The sequence below is a fragment of the Acanthisitta chloris genome, unplaced genomic scaffold (assembly GCF_000695815.1).
Source record: "Acanthisitta chloris isolate BGI_N310 unplaced genomic scaffold, ASM69581v1 scaffold17326, whole genome shotgun sequence".
Lineage (NCBI taxonomy): Eukaryota > Metazoa > Chordata > Aves > Passeriformes > Acanthisittidae > Acanthisitta > Acanthisitta chloris.
This window is the reverse complement of record NW_008679932.1, coordinates 1-236: the sequence shown is the minus strand read 5'-3', so window position 1 is coordinate 236 and position 236 is coordinate 1.

The window sequence follows — 236 nt, the reverse complement described above, 5'->3', positions numbered from 1 at the left end:
CTTACTGGCCCACCACCTGCCCAGCCTCAATCAGCTGCTCCTGGCAGCCCGGGGAGCTGATTGTGGGAGCAACAACCTGGAGGGGAGGAGAAAGGCTGGGCAGCCTGTGTTGTGGACTTCTCGTAGGGGCTGTGCAGGGGCAGCTGTCCCAAACTTCAGCTCCTCCGAAGAGGATACTCAATGCTTGGCGCAGTGGCAAGGGGACCCCAGCCTGAGGCACTTCTTGTGCCAGAGTC